This window comes from Aotus nancymaae, unplaced genomic scaffold (genome assembly GCF_030222135.1).
Source record: "Aotus nancymaae isolate 86718 unplaced genomic scaffold, 86718_ANA_hifiasm-v0.15.2.pri h1tg000075l, whole genome shotgun sequence".
NCBI classification, from domain to species: Eukaryota; Metazoa; Chordata; class Mammalia; order Primates; family Aotidae; genus Aotus; species Aotus nancymaae.
In genome coordinates, this window is record NW_026988490.1 from 4905722 (window position 1) to 4932592 (window position 26871).

A 26871-nucleotide genomic window follows, 5' to 3' on the forward strand; every position below is an offset into this window, starting at 1 on the left:
TCTGCGAACATGCTTCCTAAGGGAAGGGTCAGAAATGTCCTGGCGCTTTCCATTAGTGTTGCAGTTGAGGGAGGGGAGGGGAGCAGTCAGGCTCTCCCTGCTCCTCCTGTGTTCTCGCAGGTGCTGCTTTGTGGTTTAGGCCCTGGGGAAGCAGCTCACCTCCAAGCCTGGTGTAAGAGAGCATAATGGTATTAGGTGACGTTTGAAGGGAAAGCAGTTTTTGGAAGAAGATCTGTATATGTGAAAATACTGTATATTTGAACTTCATCTATGAAGGATTCAGAATTGCAGCAGAAGTTCGAAGGACGGCTGGGGTTTTGGGCCATCTCGTGCATGGCTTCCTTCTGGAGTGCGTTTGTTCTTCTGTGACGCCCACAGGGCCTGAGGGTGTGGCTGGATATTCCACCAGGATTGCAGCTCGGGTGGCTATGCTCCCAGCCGCTCTCTTCCCATGCAGCGCACTTCCCCGGTCCTGCCGCCCGCTCAGCTGCGCATCCCAGGAGGGACTGGTCCTGCCCACGCATGCACGCCGGACCTCCCTTGCCCGGGAAAAGTTACAGAAAATGTCTTCCCCAGGATTCCTGGGCTGCCTGATCAGTTCCTTATGAAGCTGCTTTGGGTGGAGATAGGGACACAGCTCGTTCTTTCCTCCTGGGCTGTTAGTGCATTCAGAGTCCCAAGCTGCTGGGGGCCTGACCACTCCCCAGCTGAGCCCTGCCTTGGCTGAGCTGGTCACTGCTGCGTGTCCTGGGTTGCTGGCCGGCCTGTCATCTGCAGTGCACAGGTATGCATGTGTGTGCATATGTACAGGCACCACACACATACCATGCCTACCTCACACACAGCACACCCATACCCCATGCACACCATACACATATCATACCCACCTCTCACACACTATACACATGCTATGCCCACCTCACATACACCACACACATACCCCATACACACCACACACACACCACCCCCCCCACATACATACATATTCACCTCCCACACATACTCCATACACACCATACACAACACACGTACCCACCTCATACACACCACACACAACACACATATCATACCCACCTCACACACCACACACTACATATATACCATGCCCACCTCACACACACAACACACATACGCCATACACACCACACACAACACAGATATCACACCCACCTCACATACCCCACACACATACCCCATACACACCACACACATATCATACCCACCTCACACACCACACACTACACACATACCATGCCCGCCTCACACACACCACACACATCGCCATACGCACCACACACAACACATATGTCACACCCACCTCACACACCCCACACACATACCCCATACACACCACACACATACCCCATACACACCACACCACACACATTACACATACCACACACCACACATATCACACCCACCTCTCACACACCACACACACACCCTATACACACCACACATATTCCCCATACACACCACACACCATACCCCCTCTGACATACCACACACATTCCCCATACACATCACACACCACAGACATACCCCATACACACCACACACATCATACCCACCTCACACATACCACACACATACTCCATGCACACCACACACCCCACCCACCTCACACACACCACACACATACCCCATACACACCACACACAACACATATATCATACCCACCTCACACACCACACGCTACACACATGCCATGTCCACCTCACACACGCCACACACATACCGCATACACACCACACACAACACATATATCATACCCACCTCACAAATCACACACTACACACATGCCATGCCCACCTCAGACACCCCAGACACATGCCCCATACACACCACACACCACACACATATACCCACCTCACACACCACACACACACGCACCATACACACCACACAACACACATCATACCCACCTCTCACACCCCACACACATATCCCATACACACCACACACCAAACACACATACCCATCTCACACACACCACACACAGCATACCCACCTCACACACACCACACACATACCCCATACACACCACACACATGCCCCATACACATCACACACCACAGACATATACCCACCTCACACACCCCACACACACGCACCATACACACCACACAACACACATCATACCCACCTCTCACACCCCACACACATATCCCATACACACCACACACCAAACACATACCCACCTCACACACACCACACACAGCATACCCACCTCACACACACTACACACATACCCCATACACACCACACACCAAACACACATACCCACCTCACACACACCAAACATATACCCCATACACACCACACACACCATACCCACCTCACACACACCACACACATACCCCATACACACGACACACCAAACACACATACCCAGCTCACACGCACCACACACATACCCCATGCACACCACACACCATACACATATCGTACCCACCTCACACACATATTTCATACACACCACACACACCCATCTGACACACACCACACATATGCCATATAGACCATACACGACACACATACCCCATATATACCACACAGCACATACCCATATCATACCCACCTCACACAACACACCACATACACACCATGCCCACCTCACACACCCCACACATTTAACCCATATATACCACACACACCATACGGATATCATACCCACCTCACACACATACCTCATACACACCACACACATATCATACCCACCTCACACACACCACACATATGCCATACGCACCACACATACCCCATATACATCACACACCACATACCATGCACATACCTATATCATCCCCACCTCACACAACACACCACGTATATACCATGGCCACCTCACATACACCGCACACTTAACCCATGTACATCACACACATCACACACATAACCTACTTCGCACACACACCACACATATCATACCCACCTCTTGCATACCACGCACCATACATACTTCACACCACACACACATACCACATACCACATATATATCATACCCACCTCACACATACCACACACTTAACCCATGTAAACCACACACATACCACACAGATACCATGCCCACCTCACACATACCACACACATGCCCCACACACACCACACACATACCCCATATACACCATGGACTCTTAACAGCACGCAAACTCTGCCGTCATTTATTTAATGGTTCTCTTATTTATGGGTACTTAGGTTTCCAGTTTTTTAAAAGATTGCTGCAGTGAAAATCTTCAGACATCATTTTTTATACATGTGAGTCCTCCTGGAAATGGAGTTTTTGGGCACAAGGATATGCCTATTTAAATCCTTGGTAGAGAATGCTGAATTGCCTTTCTGAAAGGCTTCATTGGGATGCCCTCTAAGGAAATACACTTTTCAAAAAAAGGGAAAGCTAGCAAAAAGGCAATTCTCTGCCAACAGCTGAATAGAGAGAGGGGGACTGTCTGAGGCCATGAGGAGGGAAATGTGGCAGCCTGGGAGAAGCCAGGGACCCAGGCAAAGGGTGACACGGTTACTAAGGTTTCCTCTGGTGTTCTCATCCTCCCTGCCCTCCCTCCACACCCTCAGGAAAGCAGTACTGGGGAAAGTCGGTAAATAACAAATCCCGAGACTTCTCATGAACACTCGTCAATTTGGAGAGAGAGGGACTGTGATGTGGGGGGTTGGGACGGTGCCCGGAGCCTGATGGCCTTCACCAGCATCAGGAGAAACCCGCTTTCCTCCCGGGCTCCTCCCCAGGCTCTGGCTTGCACTGCATTCTGGGAGAATCCCATAGCCGCACCTTCTTTTTACCCATTGGCTCTTTAATGCTATCCCATTCAAACATTTAGCCCTTTGAGTCAATCAAGTCCCATGTTAAAGAGTTAATAGACTTAATTTTTTCGGCAGTTTTAGGTTTATGGAGAAATTGAGCAGAAAGTTGAGGGAATTCTCCTGTACCCTTTCACCCCATTTCCCGTTTCCTTATTATTAACATCTTACATTGGTGTGGTATGTTCAATATCATTGATGAGCCAGTATTATTATTTTTGAGATGGATTCTTGCTCTGTTGCCCAGGCTGGAGTGCAGTGGTGCCATCTTGGCTCACCGCAACCTCCGCCTCCCAGGATCAAGCAAGCCTCCTGCCGCAGCTTCCCGAGTAACTGGGACTACAGGCCTGTGCCACTACACCTGTCTAATGTTTTTTTTTGTATTTTAAGTAAGACAGGGTTTCATCATGTTAGCTAGGATGGTCTCGATCTCCTGACCTTGTGATCCACCCGCCTTGGCCTCCCACAGTGCTGGGATTACAGGTGTGTGTGAGCCACCGCACCCTGTAATAAGAGCCAGTATTATTATTAACTTGAGTCCATAGTTAAAACATGTTAGGGTTGACTCTTCATGTTGTATATTTTACGGATTTTGACAAATGTGGAATGACCCGGCTAGCACGTCTTTGTTTTAGTAGCTCGTTAGTTGCTTTTTGTCTGACTAGCTGACTCCCGTTTTGGGAAGACCATTTTGTCACATCCTTTTGCACCCTGGCTTCCCGTGGTGTGGAGCAGGGGTGCTGGGGTCTCTGGGGAGCGGCACTCACTGCATCCTGCCCCCCGCCTTCTGCCCCCTCTGGTCTCAGCACCCTCCCTTGCTCCTTTCACCTGCCTACCCCAGCACAGCTGCCTGCTATTTAGATGCCACCATGGGGCAAGGAAGCCGCCCCCAATTGGTCCCTGAGGATTCTGCCCAGATTGGGATTAGAATCAGTGTGAGTGTTTGCTGAGTGCTTGGGAGGCACAGGTTCTGCGGGAAGGGCTGCAGGCCCAGGCGGGTTCCTTGGGTTTTGCAGCGTTGCCTGCGTTGGGCCATGGTCGTCTCCTTTCTGTGGGTGAGAGAAGAGGCACAGGGAGGTGAAGAGGCGTTCCTGGCGCCACAGAGCCAGGCAGTGGCAGAGCCGGGTCCCAACCCAGGCCACTGTCCTCGGTAGCCAAGCCCCTTCTTTATTTTGGAATGACCACCTCGCCAACTGGCACACGGGGAGAACTCAGGGAAGGAGACGTGGCTCACTCCTGAAGGGAGAGGGACACAGGAGCAGCCTTGATGCGCTGCGGCCCCTCCAGGCCCCGAGTCCCTGTCCTCAGTGGGGGTAGGACTCCCAGGTGTGCGAGGCGAGCCGGATGGTCTCGCTGCTCCTCTCCACCAGCCTTCCCTCCTGTCGCCCCTGGTGCCCGCATCACTGTGGGAGCACTGTGGCGGGATGTATGTTAAAGGAGTGCCTGATGGGTGTGGGTGTGGCGGGGATGGTAGTGGGTGTGTGGGGATGCAGTGGGGCCTATGCAGGATCCCAGTTGGAGGGGGCTTGCTTCAGAGGCTGCTGCTGGTCCTGGTGTCACCGTGGCGGCTGAAGAGCAGGCGACTGGTCACTTGGTGGCCTGCGTGGGGTTGTTACCCAGGTCATTGAGTGTTTCTGTCCCGCCCGCTCACTGCCAGGCTAGGCAGGTTCATGGTGGGGATAATCCCCACGCTTGCCAGTTCATGGTGGGGATTATCTGAGAGTCGTTGGAGCGTTCTGCACTTCCCTGCGAACCTTGTACCTGGGTGGACCAGGAGAGAGGCTGAGCCAAGGGAGGGAGGCAGGATGCCACATTTGCCCTGCAGGGCACTGCGGCACGCACAGAGCCAGGAGCCCGAGCCCCACCCGTGGTTGTGGAGTGGAGGGAGAATGAACAACTGCTGACTCCCTCGTTCCCAGGCGGCTGCACCTCTGCTCCTGGTCAAACCGGCTGTGTGCTTAGCCTCAGGTGCATGCCGCAGGTGGCAGCCTGCAGCCCTGTGGCAGGTCCCGGTGGTTTTGCAGTGTGGTGTGGGGCCGGTGCGGCTCTCGGCACAGCGGGGCAGGCCAGGATTTCTCTGGCTCGGGATGCAGGCCTGGCTCTTCCCAGAGCAGGCAGAGGTCAGGGGCGAGCTCTTTTCCCTGTGCACGTCTCCTGAACAGCTTCATCAGCACACCCTGCAGCAGGGAACTGGTGAGCGTCCTGCAGCCAGCTCGCTTGTCCCAGAGGGGCTGTGCACGTTCGGCCCTCGGGGCAACCTCTGCATTTCCTTTCTGGGGACTCCCAGATGAGCCCTGCTCCCCCAGATCATCCTGCTTCATATTGATGTGATAATCCCCTCCACAGTCAGAAGCATCTGCTGGCCCCGTTTGTCCGTGGGATAAGAACGGGCTTGAGCATGGCTGTCGGTGCTCTGTGTGGCATCAGTGGCCTGTTCTGTGGCTGTTTCCTTCCTCTGTAGCCCGGTATCTTTGACCCCCAGCCCGACGCTCCCTCCTCACCCACCAGAGGCCCTTGCCCAGCCTTGGCAGTTGCTTGCATTTATCTTCCTTCTTCAAGGCTGCATTTGAGGGTCTGCTGGCCAGCAGCGTCACGTCCAGCCTATGAACTGTGTGCCCTCTCGGTGCCAGGTAGGAGCCTGCGAGGAAGTGGGAGAAGTGGTCATGCATGGTGGTGAGGACTGAAAGAAGACAGGGCTGAGAAAAGTGTGATTACCCCCAGAATTCAGGGATGCCTGCACCACCTGGGGTTTGAAGAATGAATAGGAGTTTGCTAGGAAGATTCTAGAGGAACAACAGCAACAAAAAGCTTCCCACATGGGCACAGAAGAGGTGAGGCACAGATGGCACAGGGATGTGGTGTGTGATGGGCCAGGCAGCCATGGGCAGGGTCTAGGCCCAGGACGTCAGGTGCTTTGCACACTGTGGCTTGGAGGCAGTGGCCTTGTCATGCAGCACTGTGCCCCCGTGGGACCCTTTAGAGTCCCCGGCTCTCGGTGTGCCCCTCATGCCCACACCACGGTGGGGGCAGGCAGGTGGGGTTTGGGCTGGGTTTCCACCAGATGGACAGTACTCCCTCTTGTGCTTCAGTATCAGAGTGGCCCCATGGTGTGGGAATAAATGTTGGGGTTAAGGAGACCTCCAGCTGGGTGGCCTGCTCCCGGGCAGGCAACAGATTAGAGGAAGTAGCAAGTCGGAAGGCAGCAGCTGCGGATGTTAAAGCCGGAGGAACCTCGTAAGGAATGGATGTCAGCTCCCTCGTTTGACGTGGTAGAAAGATGATGGTGAGGGGTTGGGCGCAGGTGCTGGCGCTGGGGCCTGAACCCCCCCATCAGTGCTCTTATCATTCTTTATGGTAAGGAAACTGAGGCACAGGCAGGTTACACAGTCTCAGCATGTCAGTGGCAGAGCTGGGACATGAACCAAGGTGTCTGTCTCTGCACCTCAGTTCTGTGCGAAGTCCAGGCAGATGGCGCTGATCGGTAAGGGGTGCTTGCTGGCTGAGCACTGATGATCACCTGCATCTCAAGGAGAAACAGTGTCACTTGCTAATCTGATGGCTCCTCTGGGCACAGCACGTGGGCACCATGACCCTTTCTCTGCAAGGGGTTTGTTTAGTGTGTTTGGTAGAACATCCCCCAGCCTGCTAGGTGTGGCATGCACTATTTTAAGATCAATAACCCAAATTCCACAAGCTCTGTATCTCATGCAGCATTTTGTAACTTGAAAAAACAAGTTGGGAAGAGAACCTTGATGAATGTGTTTCATTTCCTGTCAGAGCAAATGAAACCTGAAATATTAATGGCATCATATTTCTCTTATCTTCCTACAAAAGGGCTTGAAAAATGCATTCCCCACGAGCCTAGCACGCAGCCCTGCCGCCCGTGGCCCCAAAGCATTAGTTGTCCGTACTCACTGACCTCTGGGAATAAACACGAGGGTTCACTTGAAGACATGGGGAGAATCACAGTCAGCCTGTGACTCTTGGTTTTTCAGACGTTGGACCGCTCTGGAGATCCTTGGAGTTCCAGCTGCTCTAGAGGTTCTGGGGAGGGAGCTGTTCACCCCGCAGCGTGTGGCCCATCATTGCCACCTATGACCGCCCCTCTGTGGGTGAATCAGCGGTTTCCTTTCTCAGCTGATTCACACTTCATTCATTTGTGCTCTTGTTCTTTACAGTGCCCTGAATATTTACGCATTGCCAAATCTCCTGTGGACAAACCAGCAAGAGGTCAAGACTGTCCCATGGACGGACGGGGTGAACCTCTTCTTGTGCCTGGGGATTCCGAGTGAGTAGAGCCCATCACGGTCACCACCGCTCTTGATGTGGCATTTGTGCATGAGTCTGGGCTGATGTGCTAACTGGGGGCTATAGGAAAGAGTTACAGCCACCATGGCCTCACCTTTCTTGCACAAAAGCTTAAACACAGCTACGCTAAATATTTTTGCTCCGTGCTTTTACAAACTTACATTCATTTCGAGGTGAAAGAGGAAGAACAGGCATTTGTAGGGGACCACTTGCCAGGAGAAGACCGTGCATTTCCTGTGACCACGTCAGTCTGACTCTGAGATCCGGTCCCTGGGACTCCCCAGGTCTCTTCTCCCAGCTGCACTAAGTGCCTCTGTCCTCCAGCAGAGCTGTGCTGCTTCCTTGGGCAGCCTCCCTTCCCCATGGGGTGCAGATGGGCCCGGGCATCCTGGTGGTCAGTTCTTCCCAGGGCCCAGGAGGAGGGGCCAGCAGGAAGTGGGCAGGCTCTTTCCGCCTGACCTGGCAATAACAATTCTTAAATTCTGTACCCCAGGCTGCTCGCCTTGACCCAAGTGGCCAGTCCCAGGCATCGCCATGTGAGCAGGGCCCACCCCAGGGGCAGCAGCCGGGCAGCCAGAGACAGCGGTGGTCACCACAGTTAGTCCCCACAAGGCGATTATGCAAGACACTCTGGCTGTGTCCTGCACAGTTGGGACCTCAGGGCCGTCATCTGCTGGGCAGTGCTAGCGACCAGGCCTGGGTTAGTTTCCTGGGGAAGTTTTTTTTTTTTTTTTTTTTTTTAAGACAGAGTCCCTGTGTCTGTCGACAGGCTGGAGTGCAGTGGCGCCATCTCACTGCAACCTCCACCTCCTGGGATCAAGAAATTCTCCTGCCTCAGCCTCCCAAGTAGCTGGGACTACAGCTACCCGCCACCACACCCAGCTAATTTTCGTACTTTTAGTAGAGACTGGGTTTCACTGTGTTGGCCAGGATGGTCTTGAACTCCTGACCTCAGGCGATCCTCCTGCCTCGAACTCCCACAGTGTTGGGATTACAGACCACCACACTGACCTGGTAGCACAGTTCTAAGCTTGGCATGACCATCTCCCTGTGTCTCTATCTGTGTATCCAAATTTCCCCTTTTTAGTAAAGACACCAGTCATATTGGATGAAGGTCTACACTAAGGATCTCATTTTAACTTGATTATCTGCAGAGACCTTATTTCCAAACAAGGTTCCAGACACAGGAGCTGGGGATTGGGGCAGACGTAATGCAACCCCTGACAAGCCTCCTCGAGGGGCAGGGCCCATTCTTGAGCTCCCTGCGGGGTCTGGTCTTGGGAGCAGCTCAGCCCCCTCCCGCAGAGATGGGAGCATCTTCCACAGCCGGCGATTGTCCTGCAGGAGCCCCGCGCCCAGCGTAATACCTGGGTGCAGTGCACAGTGGGGCCACAGCTGTGTCACAGCCGTGCTCTGTCATTTAGTGGGCCTTCTGAGCTGTGTTCCAGCTGCCTGTTCCGACACGCTGCTCTCCCCGATGACCCTGCTCCTACTGGCTTCCCCACGTTTCTGATCTGTAACCAGACCCTGTTCCCAGGAGCTGGCTCGGCGCCATCCTGCTCCGCACCCTGTCTTAGGGGACGTCCTGACCTGCCCAACCTGTCCTGCTCCTGCTTCTCAACCCAGAGCACTCCAGCTCCTTCAGGTATTAGGTGAGACCTCAGAAGCAGGGACAGCAGGACGTATCCCACACGTGCCATGCATTGTGCTGAGGAAGCCATGGTCACTCTCCTAATGGTTCCTAGGGGTGAGGAAACTGAGGTTGTTGCTCACGTGGTAGAACTGGAATTCAGAACCTCAGCCACGCCTCTGTCACCACACCACGCCCTGTGCAGGATGCAGGGGAAACCAGGCAGCTAGGATGGGCTTGTGCCTTGGGATACTTACCCAGACCACCCACCCTCGCCCCCTTCACACCGCAAAGGCTTGGTCTACTTTTTCTGACATAGTGTTTATGTTGTCAGTATGGTCCATAGGCATATTTTAAGACGTCAAAGAGTTTTATAAGGTTTATGAAAAAAATAGCAGGCCCCTGGTCTCCCACACCATCTCCCCACAGCCCCCGCCCTGCCCACTCCGATAGGCCACCACTCCAAGCTCTTGTCGCTTTGTCCTCTGGATTTATCTCCACATTTGTAAAGAATATGGGCATGCTGCTATTTCTTAGTCCCCTGTGTGGTCAAGATGGTTTAACTCATAGATTTCCCTCCTGAGAGCTGCTCCATCTAACCCTAACCCTGACTCTAATGTATAGAGTTATATCATCATTAGGTGAATCCTTACGCAGCGTGTAGGGTATCAGTCAGGACAGGCTGCCTCATGAGGCAGGAACAAGCATCCCCAGAGCTGAGAGAGTTCCATTTCTCCAGCCTCCTGCCCTGGGGGTGGGCGCTGTCTGTGGTAGGTTTGGGTGGGGGAGGGGCATCACCGCTCAGCAGGCAGCTGCTCACTGGTGTCACCGTGTTTCCCACCCTCCTGTCATATGGAACCTGTGGTGCCCTTTCACCAGGATATCCCTGCTCAGGGGTCAGGGTGTCTTCCTCGGAGTGGCTAGGGGTCTGACTGCCCCTGCCCCTGCTTCCTGCCTCACTCCCTTTCCGTGCTGGTGTCTCAGCGCTTGGGCCTTTTGGGGTTTTAGAGGTGAACTGTGAGGCTGGACATGAAGAGGCTTCTCTGCCTCCCCCTCTTCCCCAGGAGTCCTCATCCCTATGTGGCCTCAGCACTTGGTCTGGCCAGATTGGCAGGTGCAGTTGTCATTTCTCATTCTCTGTGTTGGTTTTGAGTGATTTCAAGAGAAGATGCAGAAAGGCTGTGCCCCCACCTCTAAAAGCCAGCAGTCAGCCTGGCCACCCTTAAGCCCGCTCTAGTGGGCTTCCCGCCCTGTCACCCTGCTGTGACAGGCCCCACAAGGACAGACCCAACACGGGGCTTCCGCCCTCGCCTTCCCGAGTGCCCGGCAGCCCTGGTGCTGTTGCTTTCCCTCTCCCTTCCTTGTTCTCAGCCTCAGGAGGAAAGTGGCCAGTTTCTCACCATTAGATATGATGTTGTCTCTAGGTGCTTTGAAAAATTTTAGGTAAAATTCATATAACATTAGCCATTAACCATTTGAAAGTGTGTCATTCAGTAACACGTAGTGCATTTGCAGCGTTGGGCACACACCATCTGTGTCTTGTTCCCACACATTTTCATCATCCCAGAGGGAAATGCTCCATTAAGCAGTCACTCCCCAGCACCCCTCCCCAGTCTCTGGTAACCCCAGTCTGCTTTCTGTCTTCATGGGTTTACCTATTCTGGATGTTTCCTGTAAATTAGAAATCATGTAATTTTTAGCCTTTTCTTTCTGGCTGCTTTGACTTGGCGTAAAGTTTACACGGATCATCCCTGTTGCGGCACGTACCCGAACTTCCGTCCTTTTTAGGGCTGAGCAGTATTCCATTCTGCCCAGACACCACTTTCGTCTGTGCCCTCAGTTGATGAGTTTGGGTTGTTTCCACCTGTTGGCTGTCAGGAGTCATGCTGCTGCGAGCATGTGTGGACAGTGTTTGTTTCAGTACCTGTTTTGACTCTTGTGTGTATGTGTTTAGGAGTGGAATTGTTTCCTCATGTGGTAACTCTGTGTTTTAACATTTTGAGGAACTGCCAAACGTTTTCCCCTTCAGCTGCACCATTTTACATATTCCCAGCAGCAGCTAAGAGGGTTCTCCGTTTTCCCATCCTGGCCAACCGTTGTTAGTTTCTGTTTTTTTGTTTCTTTGTTTCGTTACGGCCAGCCTACTGGGTGTGAAGTGGGATCTGACTGTTTATTGGCATTTCCTGCGTAGGTGTTTTTGTAGACGTTCTTTATCAAGCTGAGGATGGCCTCTGCCTAATTTAGTGAGTGGTTTTTAATCAGAAGTGGGTGTTGGGTGCTTGTCAGATGCTTTTTCTGCATCAGTTGATCTGATCGTAGGATTTTTTCTCTCTAGTCTGTTGATGTGGTGGATTATATCCATTGATTTTTCTAATGTTGAACCAACATTGCAACCTTGGAAAAAATGCCACTTGGTTATAGTGTATAATTCTTTTTAAACATTATTAGATTTGATTTGCTAATAATTTGTGGTGGATTTTTAAGTTGTTTGCTCCTGAGAGGTAGTAATATGTCGTTTTCTTATAATTCCTTTGGTTCTGATGTTAGGATAATTCTAGCTTCATAAAATTAGTTAGGAAGTGTTGCATTTTCTTCCAATTTCTGGAATAGGTTATGAAGAATTGGTATAATTTCTCCCTTAAATGTTTGGTGGAATTCACCACTGAAACCCACCTTCCTATTACTGATGTTAATTCCACTGTAGCCTGAGAACATATTTTTATGATTTTCCTGACTCTCACTCCCACCTGGAATCGTGTGTGTTATTTGATGGTTTACTCAGTTGTCATCCGTCTTCCTAATTAGAGCGTAAGCTCCAGGGAAGTGGCGTCAGTGTTCCCTCTCATCCTTGCACCCACAAGACGGCCTGGCACCCTCTGAATGAATCCACCAGAAGGGATAAATGAGGAGGCCAAGCCACCTGGCTATGGGTGGCTGCTAATCTGCAGGATTCCTCTTGCTTGTGGTTTCAGTGAATTTGAGACACAGGTGAGTGAGGCTGCCAATGGGTGACTCCCAGATGTCCTCAACAAACAGAGGAGCGACTGCTCAGATCCAGGGGTGCAGCCCTTCCCGCCTGTCACGGGGAGCTGATGGGCTGTCTTTAGCATGGCACTCTGTGTAGTGCTGGCGCCCAGGCTTCCCTGGAGCAGCAGGTTGGCCCAGTCGACACAGAAGAAACAGGGCTTTTCTGTGGTCACTTCTGCGTTGCCAGTTGTTCTGTCCTCTTCCTGTGGCTGAACCTTCTGTCCTCACCTGTCCTACATCCCCAGTACTTGGTTTTTGAGATTGCAGTAGTGGAACTTGTGTGCACATTGCAAAAAGCCAGTTTACCCCCATTCTCCATGTCTTGTTGATGGTCCCACTGCCAGCATCAGTTCTCATGAGCAGATTTCTAAACCATCTCCATCTGTTCCACTTTTAATTGCAAGTGTAAAAAATATTATTTTCCTAATTCCGTTAAGGGGAGGGAGAATATGTATTCCTAAAGACCACAGTTCTTGTATGAGGAAGCACAGATCTGCCGCCCACCTACTAAAGGAAAGGTTGCTTCTGCCCATCATCAAAGCTCTTGAGCAGTTATTTACCTAGAGGGTAAAACTGGCCCGTTCACAGCTCTGTAAAAACAAGGTGGAAAAATGTGGAAGTAACTGAGTTGGTGAGGTGGAAGGGGGGCAAAGCCTATGTCTCCCATCCCTCCCTGACAGTGCAGCCCCCTAACCTTCCAGCCCCCAGCTGTATGTGTGGGAATGGTTGGGTAGAGGTGCATCGTGGTGGTCCCTGCTGCTGCTGGGGCTGTTTCCTGAAGAAGGCCCAGTTTCTGGCTTGACTTCCCCCTTAGAATCCCATAAGGTCCATCCGGGTGAGTGCCGAGTTCTCCACAATGGGAGTAGGATAGAAATGAGTACCTTGACCTTCACTGTCCCTCTGAGCCAGCCCTGGGGGTGGGCTCTTTTTCTGCTTAAATTGACATTCCAGACAGGCTCTGGAACTTTCTGTCATTCTAAGACAATCAAAGTTTCTTTGGTTACTTTCAGTCCCAGCAGCCAAGAAAAGGAGTAATTATAGACTCTTTGGAGCTTCTCCCACCTGGCTGGAGTCTGACCTGTCTTGGAGCTGACCGGGGTGGGAGGGCCGTGTGTCCCCTTCTGTCTTCCTGTGCCTCTGTTTTTGCTGGCCGGGGAGCGCCCCCAGGGATGGAGTGCCTGGGGAGAGGGCAGTCTCTCCACGAATGGGCTGGGTGGCACTTCCAGGGTCCAGCAGATGTTTCATTTGGACCTCCTGTCTCTGGGGACCCTCGGGTGGGTTTCTCAGAGATGCCCTTGCTGGCAACTTGCAGCTCATCCCTGCAACCTGGGGGAGGCCTCGCTGGGCTGATGCTCTCAAGTGCTCCCCGACCTCCCCTGTGTCCCGAGGGAGTGCTCCTGGGCTGTTTTCAAGGCGGCCCTGGACTGGCCCCACACTGGTGGGAGGGCTGTGTTCCTTCAAGGTGGCCCCCCGGGTGGTCCCACACTGTGTGAGCAGCAGGCAGCTCCTCCTTGGGTAGCTCCTCCTCTTCCCTTGTGAGGTGGGTCTGGTCATGGCCTCTTGCCTCTGGAATTCTCAGGAGACCCAGGTGTTGGCCCCCCTCCCCCAGACATCGGGGACTCAGTGCAGCCCTCCTGTGGGTCAGCTGGAAGCCCTGTTTGGGACTCAAGATGAAGCCACTTCCCCAGCCCCCTCCATGGGGCACAGCCCTCCACAGAAAGTCCCTGCTCCTCTCCTGGTGCCCTGTAAGGCAGAAACCGTGCTGGGGTGGGGAGCTGGGAGCATTTGTTGATGTGGGATGTAGGCGTGCTTGTCAGCTCTCCTGGCCCTCAGGGCAGCAGGACAGCTTCCATGAACATCTCCTCCTGCTGCCAGTGGCCTCTGGCGAGAGACTACTCGAATTGGTCCCCTGTAGCTCGTGCACCTTAGTGGGGGCCTGGGGACAGGAGGCTATGAAGAGGTTCCAGAGCCAGCTAAAGCTGCCGAGACTCAGAGGGAATCTCGTGCCACTGCCTCCTGTGCCCCATCCCCTAGCAAAGTGGGGCTGACAAGGGATGACCTTGCATCCTTGTGCTTTGTTTACTGGGACCTGGTGCTGGTGCCACCACGGGCCCAAGTCATCCACCGCCCTTTCAGCAACGCAGCGCCGCTTGCAGGGCCCGGCCGGGGAGGCAGCTGGCTTTGCACAGGTGGAAGATCATGGCCATTTCCAGAGTCTGTTGCCAGGCTCCACAGAGTTCAGGAGTTGTTTCTCCCTCTCAGGGTCCAAAGTGGTCGTTTGCAGGAGTTTGGCAGTACCCAAGGGTTAATTGGGATGTTATTGCGTGCGTTTGGCTTAGAGAGAGGAATGTTTTAGGTTTATTTAAATTAGCAGTAATTTAAAATTACAATTTTAGTCTTAATTGTATGTATTTGGAGATGTCATTTCAGTCTTTGGAAATAATTGCAGAGTAATAGTTTGGGAAGTCATATTACAATGCACAGACGTTCAAGTGGAGAAAGGTCCCTGTGGGTGAGCCTCAGCCTGGCAGAGGGGCATCCAGCACAGCTTCCACAGCACGTGGCCCTCCCAGCTGGGTCTGGGCGTGGCTGCAGCTGAGACCAGCCCTCCTTTCTGTGCTGTCCATCCCAGGGAATATGGCCACAGGGGCCACAGTTACCTAGACTGACCTGGTGTCAGAATCACTGTCTCTGCTTCTGGTAGGATGTCCTTGGGAGGGGAAGGGAACCAGCCAGTGAGATCGGGGGTAGGAGGAGTGACAGGGTAGAGCAGACACTCACGCTGGCAGAAGAGAGGTTGACATTCACCAAGGAGCGGGATTTCCGAACCCTGGAGAGCTGCAGGGGACGCCTGAGGCGCCTCTGCAGCCCACAGCATGAGGTGCTGGCTTCCGTACCCTAGTGCAAGTGCAGACTCCACACCTAGGAATCCTGGATGTAGGTGCCATGAGGTGCCCATCCCTTGAAGTGGGTAGGGTTTAATACCCAGAAGGCAGCCCTCCCTGGAGCACAGCCTCAGGTGCTTAGAGACCCTCCCCTCTGAGCCCGTGCAGGATGCGACATGCAGGCAGGCCTGGTGCTGCAGGCTCAGAGATACCCGTGGGCTATGCCGCGCTCTTTATCCACCAGGGCAGTAAAAGCAACGTCCAGGGTGGCTTAGCCTCCTGCAGGGCCTGTGGCAGGACAGCCAGGGTTCCTGATGGTGAAGATGGTGGACAGCCCCCCAGAGGGTTGGTCCCATCTCGCCAACAGAAGTGACCTGTGTGGCCTTAGTGGCCAGTGCCACCTGTTGTGGTAGTAGATTGTTTAAAGCCAGATCCCATTGTGGCCGCAGAGGGAATGAAAATGAGGGGTTCTTAGCTGTGATGTGATGCTTGTGTTCTGCCAAATCCGTATGTTGGAATTCTCATCCCCAAGATGATGGGGCCTTTGGAATTCTTAGCCCCAAGGAGGTGGGGCCTTAGGGAGGTGTCTTAATCTATATTCTGCTGCTGTAACAGAATACCACAGATTGGGTAATTTTTTTTTTTTTTTGAGACGGAGTCTCGCTCTGACACCAGTCTGGAGTGCAGTGGCGCAATCTTGGTCACTGCAACCTCTACCTCATAGTTCAAGTGATTCTTCCACCGCAGCCTCCCGAGTAGCTGGCACTGCAAGTGCTCACCACCACGCCTGGCTAATGTTTGTATATATACATATTTTTTTTTAGTAGAGACAGCGTTTCACCATGTTGGCCAGGATAGTCTTAATCTCTTGACCTCGTGATCTGCCTGCCTCAGTCTCCCAAAGTGCTAGGATTACAGGCGTGAGCCACCGTGCCCAGCCCAGATTGGGTAATTTATAATGAACAGAGCGTTATTTGGCTCATGGTTCTAGAGGCTGGGAAGGCCAAGATTGAGGGTTGAATCTGCTGAGGGCCTTCTTGCTGCATCCTGCCATGGTGGAAGGCATCATACAGCCAGTGAGAAAAGGAAGGGGGCCGAACTCATTGTTTTATTAGGAACCTGCTCCTCAATGACTAACCCACTCTCGAGATAATGGCATTAATACATTCACGAGGGTGGAGCTTGTAGGACCTAATCACCTCTTAAAGGTCTCACTTCTCCACATTGTTGATTGGGGATTAAGTTTTCAACACACGAACTTCGGGGGGCACATTCCAACTATAGCAGTGGGTGATCAGGTCCTGATGGTGGAGCCCTCATGATGGGATCAATACCCTTTTAAAAGAGGCTGCAGAGAGATCCTCCCGCCTTCCACCATGTGAGGACGGAGTGAGAAGGTGCCATCTCTGAGCCGTCACGTGGGTACTCACCAGGCATGGAATCTGCTGCCTCTCTGGTCTTGGACTTCCCAGCCTCCTGAACTGAGAAAAGTCAGTTTCTGTCGTTTATAAGCTACCCAGTTTATGGTACTTTGTGGGAGTACCCTGAATGAACTAAGACTCCCTTTAAACAAGTGTCCTGCTTTCTGAAAGAGTGTGGGGCTCACAGTCTGCTAGTAAACACAGTTGTAGGAGCAAAGGCAAGCCCACGCTGGCTCAGATTTTCAGACCTTATCATCGGATTAGGAGCGAAGTCCTCCACCTGAGGCTTTATTGGTCTGAAGTCAGGGTCTTCTGGAGCCCCACAGGTTGTGCGCTTGGCCTGTGGAGCAGTTTTCTCCACAGCACCCGTCTCTCCTCTGCCATGTGCCAGGCTCAGCAGGGGCAGAGGATAGACTAATGACAGGCACAGCTCCTGCCCTGGAGGATTCCACGATCTGCGGTTTGATGCTGGAGCCCAAGGAGGACAGCCCACGAGGTCAGAGCAGAGGGCCCGGCAAAGTCCCAGGAAGAAGCGATTGTGTGCGTAGGCTGCAGGAGTAGAGGCTGTCCTGGAGAAAGGGGGTCATGGCCTGGGGGTGGGGGTGGTTCCAGGCAGAGAGAGCAGCTTGCACAGGGTAAAATGAGGCATGGAGTGGGTGGCCTCTTCCCCCGGTCTCTAAACATGGAAAGAGGGCTGGGGAGAAGAGACGGGGTGGAGGAGAGCAGGACTCGCAGGCCTCCGTGGCCTTGCGAACAGAGTGAAGAGCTCGGACTGTGTCCTGTGTCCTGGGGCTGGGGCCACTGCAGGGTTTGAGCCGGGAGGCTTTGGAGCCATGCCCTCTCCACACATACTACACACCACAGATATACCTCATGCACACCATACACGCCACGTGATACCATACGTACACACCATACAGATTTTGTAAACACCACATCCTATACACGCCGCACGCCTTACACACTTCATAAATTTCACACACACAGCACACCGCACTCCACATATATGTTACATCATCCATACAGCACATCACCGTCTACACAGACAACTTATTCACACTACACAGATACCACACACACCACATATCATACATAAATATGCCATACACACCTAATACACACCACACACACCCCATACACACCACACACAGCCCATGTATACCACACAGTACACCGTACTCACTACACCATGCACACGAAACATACACACTCAACCCTTCCACACTACATCACACTCCACACATACCAGACATGCATCACATACACCACAACCATATACCATACACAGTATATTGCTCACACTCACCCTCAAGGATGCCCTGCCACCACACACACACTGCACACATGTGCACGCACCACACACATACCATGCCCACCTCACACACACACACACCCCGTACACACCACACAAAACACACATATCATTCCCACCTCACACGCCACATACTGTTACATATATGCCATGCCAACTTCACACACCACGCTCACCCCATACACACCCCACACAACACACATATCATACCCACCTCACACATCACATACTACTACATATATACCATGCCCAATTCACACACACCACACACAGCAGATACACACCACACATCATACCCACCTCACAAACACCACATACTGCTACATAATACCATGCCCACCTCACACACCACATTCTACTACGTGTATACCATGCCCACCTCACACACACCACACACACCACATACACACCACACACAACACACATCATACCCGCCTCACACACACCACGTACTACTACATATATATCATGCCCACCTCACACACACCACGTACACACGACACACAACACACATCTTACCCACCTCACACACACCACATACTACTACATATATACCATGCCCACCTCACACACACCACACACACCACATACACACCACACACGACAGACATATACCCACCTCACACACCTCATACTACTACATATATACCATGCCCACCTCACACACCCCACACACTTAACCCATATACAGCATACACCACACACATACTATGCCCACCTCACACACACCACACGCATATCTTATACACACCACGCACGTCATACCCACCTCACACACACCACACACATACCCCATGCACACCACACACAACACACATACACACCTCACACACTAAACACCACGTATAACCACGCCCACATCACATACCCCACACACTTAACCCATATACAGCACACACACACCACACACATACTATACCCACCTCACACACATACCCCACACACACCACACTTATCATACCAACGTCACACACCCCACACACTTAACTCATATACACCACACAACACATATCACACCCACCTCACACACCACACACTGCATACACAACATGCCCACCTCCACACCCCACAAATTTTGCCCACATACACCACAGACATACTATACCCACCTCACACACAATACACACATATCATACCCATCTCACACCCCAGGCACGTATCATACCCAACTTACACACACCACACACATACCCCATACACACCACACACAACAGACATACCCACCTCACACGCTACACACCACGTATACACCATGCCCACCTCACACATCCCACACATTTCACCCATATACACCACACACACACTACGCACATATCATATCCCCCTCACACACACCACACACATAATATACCCACCTTTCACACACCACACACCACATATATACCATGCCCACCTCACACACACCACACACTTAACCTATATGCATTATACACACCCACCTCACACACACCCATATACACTACACACACACCACACACATATCATACCCACCTCACGCACCACACATACCCATGTACACCACACGTATCATATCCACCTCACAGACACCACACATACCCATATACACCACACACACCACACACATATCATACCCACCTCACACGCCACACACACATCATACCCACCTCAGACACGACACACACTTAACCCATATACACCACACACATCATACCCACCTCACACACACAACACACTTAACTCTTATACACTACACACACACCACACACATATCATACCCACCTCACACACCTACCTCACAAACACCCCATATACACCATAGAAATACCATAACCACCTCACACATACCACATACCACATGTACATCATACGCACCTCACACACACCACACCCTTAACTTATATACACTACACACACACCACATACATATCATACCAACCTTACACACATACCCCATACACACCAGACACTACAGATACACCATGCTCACCTCCCACACTCCACACATTCAACCCATATACACCACACACATGGTACACACGTACTTCATACACTGTCACACACCACACATAAAACCCCCACACACGCCATATACAGCACACACATACCACGTCCACCTTGCAAACACCACACACATACTTCATACACACCACGCACTGTTCACAGTTACCAGACGCCACGCATATACCCGATACCCACCACACCCAGCTTATATACACACACCGCACATACCACACTCACCACATAATACCCCACATGCACACACCATACGCATTTCTTTTTATTTTTTTGAAACGGCGTTACGCTCTTGTTACCCAGGCGGGAGTGCAATGGCGCGATATCGGCTCACCGCCACCTCCGCCTCCTGGGTTCGGGCAATTCTCCTGCCTCAACCTCCTGAGTAGCTGGGATTACAGGCATGCGCTACCATGCCCAGCTAATTTTTTGTATTTTTAGTAGAAACGGGGTTTCACCATGTTGACCAGGATGGTCTCAATCTCTTGATCTCGTGATCCACCCGCCACGGCCTCCCAAAGTGATGGGATTACAGGCGTGAGCCACTGCGCCCGGCCACGCATTTCATATACGCCACACACACTTCATAAATACCACGTACACACCACACCACACTCCACATACATATTACATCACCGCACATTCCACACAGACAACTTATTCACACTATAAAGATACCACACGCACCATACAATGTCATACATACATATACCATACACATCTTATAGGCACCACACACCCCATACAGACCACACACCCGTCATACAGCCACACACGTTACACACACCTCATATGTACCACACACCACAAAACTACACCATGCATAGAAAACATACACACACAACCCTTCCACACTATATCACACTTCACACACACCACACACACATATCACATTCACATCACACACCACATACCACAGACCGTACACAGAACACTCCACACACCACACTCTCCAGAATGCCTCACCAGCATGCACATGTACGCACCCCACACACTCCCGACCTACCACACCACGCACACTGTATGTCACACACACACCACAGTCTTGCACCACCCACATTTGCATGCAAACTACTCATTTTGCATCCAGACTGCTTGAGTGAAACTGAATGGTTTAGTTTTCCCCAAGTTAATACTGCTCGTCTACACGCCACCGGCTGTCCTGGCTTGCACGTCCCCTGGTCCCGCCCTTCCTGGGTAAGCGCCACCTCCTGTGTTTCGGGTATCTCTGGCTGTGCCCTGTGGCGTGCTCATGTCCTAATCACATGGGAGGCCCCAGTGGCTGTTTTCTTGGCGGAGACTGGCCTGTTTGCCACCACTCCTGAGGCCCAGAGCAGCGGCTGGTGCGGGAAGTTCTACTTCCTTCCCTCCCCACGGGACATTTTGTCTCACGTCTGACATCTCCCCAGCTAGAAGAGAGACCCTCAAAGATGCGCAAGTGGGTTTCATTATAATGCTGGTGAATAATCAATGCGTTTTGGTAAAAAACTCAACCGGTACATACATCTTCAATAAAGTAAAATGTGCATGGCCCCTCTGCTCCCACCTTTCTCCCCTCCCCTCCCCTCCCCTGAGGACACGACTGACAAGCCTTTGGGGAGCTCCCCCTTTCTGTGTGCCTTCACGTCCGTGTATGGGCTGGGGAGTGTGTGTGTGTTCTCTAGCCATCTTAACGGAGCTGGAACTGGGATCTACACACGTGCACTGACTGTGTAGCTCACTTGCCATTTTCCCTCCAAAACAGGACTTTAAGATCCCTGACTGTAGTGCCTGTTGCCCTGCCTCTTTAAAAACGCCATCGACTCTTGGAGCACACGAACTCTTTCATTTATTTAACCATCCCCTTATTTATGGGTACTTTGGTTGTTTCCAGTTTTTTAAAAGATTACCAGCTGGGTGCAGGGGCTCACTTCTGTAATCCCACCACTTTGAGAAGCTGAGGCAGGTGGATTCCGAGGTCAGGAGTTCAAGACCAGCCAGACCAATATGGTGAAACCCCGTCTCTTTAAAAAATGCAAAAATTAGCCAGGCGTAATGATGCGAGCTTGTAGTCCCAGCTACTTCGGAGGCTGAGGCAGGGGAATTGCTTGAACCCGGGAGGTGGAGGTTGCAGTGAGCCGAGATCACGCCACTGCACTCCAGCCTGGGTGACAGAGTGAGACTCTGTCTCAAAAAAAAAAAAAAAAAGATTGCTGCAATGAAAACCTTTAGCTGTCATTTTTCATCTTGCTGTGGGAGAACGTGGTGGGAGATGCCGTGGTGGTAGAGTGGCCTGGTGCATGGCCAGGCTTTGTGTGGTTCTGTGTATTCTTCCCAGTGTTCCTTTCTACAGTGATTGCCTCCGGGAGATGACGACTGTGTTAGTGCCCACCATGGCCCACCAGAAGTGTGAGAATGTGGGGAGCGGCATGTTGGACCACAGGGCAAGACCAGGCCCTGTCCTGCAGTGCCAGGAGCCCAAGAGCGAGGACGTGGAGCGGCCATTGGAGGCCATGTACCTGAGGGCCTGGAGCTGGCCGCCCTGTGGCCAGAGAGCCCCATGCCCGAAGAACAGGAGTGCCACAACCACAGCCCCGATGGGGACTCCAGCTCCAACTATGTGAACAACACCTCCAGGGAGGGAGGACACTATGACGAGGACCTTTCTGAGGAGGAGGAGAGGGCATCACCTACTACGTCCGCTACTGTCCCAAGGGTGACGGCTACCTGGAGGGCATGGACTGCAATGGAGAGGAGTACCTGGCCCACACAGCGTGCATGCAGTGGATGGCGACGAGTGCCAGGAGGCCATCAGTGGAGTAATGGACGGACTCGGCAGGCCCACACCCCCAGGGCCACAGGGCTGAAGGCAGCCAGGACTACCTGGATCACTACCTGCCCATCCGGGAGTTTGAGCCCTCCGTCCTAGAGGCCCGTGACCAGAAGAAGATGGGCCCCACTGTCCCAGCAAAGAGGGCTACCAGAACTACTACCCGGCAGAGGCCAATGGGAACACTGGCACCTCCCCCTATTGCCTAAGGTGTGGGGATGGGGACCTGGAGGACCAGGAGGGTGACATCGACCAGATCGTGGCCGAGATCAAGATGAGCCTGAGCATGGTGAGCATCACCAGCGCCAATGAGGCCAGCCCTGAGCATGGGCCTGAGTCAGGGCCTGGGGACTCTGCAGAGGCCTGCCTTGCCAGCAAGGCCCCAGCAGGCACGAGGCGAGGGCCAAGTCACTGTGAACCTCCCTTCCAAGGCCAAGCACCACGGAGATCCCCAGAGAGGCTTCAAGCCCAACACCAGGACCCCAGAGGAGAGGCCGAAGTGTCCCCACGAGCAGGTAGGACCCTGGCTGTCCCAGAGAAGGGAGCAGAGGGGCCTGAGAGCAAGGAACCTCCTGGTAGAGGCCTCGCAGATGCTGAAGCGAGGGGGTGGGAGGGGTGGGTGCCTTGCAGTTCTAATGGTGGCTGAGCACTTCACTGGTCCAGTTATGAAGCATGTTGTGTGAATGCTCCGGCCACTCTTATGCTCACCCCTCAGACTCAGGAGTGAAGTCTTTCTGAGGGCTGATTGGCCACTGATGTTTCACAGAAGACTCCCCTACTCCCACCCTAGAAGAGAGTCCATTTCTACCCTGCTGCCCTGGATCTACTCATGGTGGGGCAGTGTCTGTGGGAGAGTCTGTCGATCTTCAGGAGTGTACTCAGACCAGCAGGGCAGTGGCAAAGACGTGGGGGCGCTGCTGCTCACACACTGCCGTGGCCAGTGGTGGGTGGCCTGGTGGCTGGGGTGGGGGCCCCCGTGCATTTCACAATGGAAGTGTCTCTAAAAGCCTGGGGACCTTGTTCTGATGGGCAATTAGCCGTGAATAACTATTTGGAAAAGGATTTTTTGAAAGTTTGACAAAACCTTAAAAAACAAATGCTAATGAGGGCAACGGATGTTAGCATAGCTGTGTTTTCTTTAAATTATAGCAGAGTCAGCGTGCATTCTAATAAACACATTTGAAAAGCTGCCTTCCAAAAAAAAAAAAAAGCCTCACTGTGAGTATATAAAGAAGATGTGATTGATTATTGGACTTGTGTAAAGGGACTTCTATTTGTCCAGTTACGTGGACTGCTTTTGGAGCGGGCGGCGGCTCCTCGGGACTGCAGCGCGCTGCAGCAGCTCCGCACCCTGGCCAGGTAAGCTGGGGGGCTCAGGCTGTCTGACTCGCAGGCGGTGGCAGCCTGGGGTCTCCTGCGGCGCTGGAGGCACCCGGACGCGTTGGGGGCGGCCGGAGGTTGCGGCCCCAGTGCTCTGGAGCACTGCCTTGTGTACTCGGCGGAGCTGCGGGGCAGTTGTTGCTGGGATCTACGGAAGCAGCCCAGCGGCCCGACTCCTCTCCTCTGGGCCACGTCCTGCTCCCACCAGCGGTGGAGGGAGTGTGCAGCGGGTACTAGGCGGTGGCTCCTGCATCCCTGGGTTGGGTGGGGGAGCCTGGCAGCGAATGGCCACCTGGTGCCGGCTAGAGGCTGTGTCTGGGGGTTGGAGGGCACTCGAGTCCCACCGCCCGGCTGAGTGGGCCGCTGGTGGCTGGTGCATTCCTCCATCCTCACTTGGCACTGGCATCGATTCCCAGTGCTGGGTGGCAACTCGGTTGGGGTCGCCTCTGGGTTCGCTGTCACCGGAGAACCTGAATCTGGATCTTTGCCCCCTTCCCTTTTCCTTTATAATAACGCCCAGAGAGAAAAACTTCTCAGTTAAAAGACCCCACACCCCGTTGCCCCTGGGCTCCAGGCACCAGGTTGGGGGCACGGGAGGTGGGGGGCGGGACCTGCCCCTGGGCCGGGCCCCTTTCACAAGGTATGCACTGCCTGACAAGGCTGCTGGTGGTAGATCTGGCTGCAGATGGTGAAGGAGAACATTGAGGACAGTTCCCTGCCCTTTGGCTGTGCTGAGCCCATCTGGAGTGTTTCTGGTTCTAATCAGAAGTGGAACCGTTTCAGTGCATCTTAGAGGTTCACGTGAGTGATGAACTTGGGTGGAGATGGTGACACAGCTTGTTGTCTCCTCCTAGGCTCTTAGTGCATCCAAGATCTTGAGCTGCCAGGGGCCTGGCCACTCCCACCCCGAGCCCTACCTTGGCTGAGCTGGTCACTGCTGCGTGTCCCGGGCTGCCGACCTGCCTGTCATCTGCAGTGCACAGGTATGCATGTGTACATGCACCACACACATATCATGCCTGCCTCACACACAGCACACCCATACCTATGCACACCACACACATCATACCCACCTCTCACACACTACACACATGGTATGCCGACCTCACTTACACCACACACACATACGCCATACCCACCACACACAACATACATACCCACCTCACATATACCACACACATACCCCCTACACACCACACACCTAACTCATGTACACCACACACACCCCACATACATACATACTCACCTCACACAGTCCATACACACCTTACACAACACACGTACCCACCTCACAGAGCACATATACACTATGCCCACCGCATACACACCACACACTTAACCCATATACAGCACACACACCACACACATACCGTGCCCACCTCGCACACACCACACACATAGCCCATACATACCACACACTACACACATATCATACCCACCTCACACACCGCACACTACATATATACCATGCCCACCTCACACACCCCAGACACTTAACCCATACACACTACACGCACAGCACACACATATCCCCACCTCACTCACACACCATACACTTAACCATACCCACCTCACACACATACCCCATACACACCACACACAAAAAAGTCATACCCACGTCATACACCACACACCACATATACACCATGCCCACCATACACACCCTACACACTTAACCCATATACACCACACACACACCACACACACCATACCAACCTCACACACAGCATACATATATCATACCCATCTAACACACGTACCCCATAGACACCACACAACACATTTACTCACCTCTCACACCACATATATACTATGCCCACCTCGCACACCCCATACCCTTAACCCATGTACACCACACACACACCACACATACCATGCCCACCTCACACACACCATACATTATATCATACCCGTCTAACACACATACCCCATACACACCACACAACATATATCACCTCTCACACCACATATATACCATGCCCACCTCACATACCCCACACCCTTAACCCATATATACCACACACACACGGCACAGACATATCATACCCACCTCACACACCACACACCACATATATTCGTATCCTCCTCAGACACACCACACACTTAACCCATGTACATCACACACACTACACACGTATCATACCCACCTCACATGTATACCATACACTTCTCATACCCACCTCACACACCACACAGCACATATGCACCATGCCCACCTCACACACCCCACACATTCAACCCATATACACCACACATATTCCACCCACATACCATGTCCACCTCACACACACCATACACATATCATACCC

General features: G+C 52.6%; 1 pseudogene; it reads left to right on the forward strand.

Moving 5' to 3' along the window:
• The first annotated feature begins 6505 nt into the window (after nucleotides 1-6505).
• On the forward strand, nucleotides 6506-25524 carry LOC135271101 (amyloid-beta A4 precursor protein-binding family A member 2-like; annotated as a pseudogene).
• Nucleotides 25525-26871: the final 1347 nt, after the last annotated feature.